This window comes from Neophocaena asiaeorientalis, unplaced genomic scaffold (assembly GCF_003031525.2).
Source record: "Neophocaena asiaeorientalis asiaeorientalis breed wild unplaced genomic scaffold, Neophocaena_asiaeorientalis_V1.1 scaffold1013, whole genome shotgun sequence".
Lineage (NCBI taxonomy): Eukaryota > Metazoa > Chordata > Mammalia > Artiodactyla > Phocoenidae > Neophocaena > Neophocaena asiaeorientalis.
Window position 1 is genome coordinate 258818 of NW_020174348.1, and position 247 is coordinate 259064.

Sequence of the window (247 nt, forward strand, 5' to 3'; positions counted from 1 at the left end):
TAAGCAACAAGGATATACTCTATAGCACAGGGAATTATACCCATTATCTTATAACAACCTATAATGGCGTATAATCTTCAAAAATACTGAATCACTATGCTGTACACTTGAACTAACATAATATTGTAAGTCAACTATACTTCAATAAAAACAAAAGCAAAATAAAATGTACAGCTTCTTAAAAGGATAATTTTAATACTTATTTTAAAGTTCCAAATATATTAACTTTATAAAGATATCAACTATC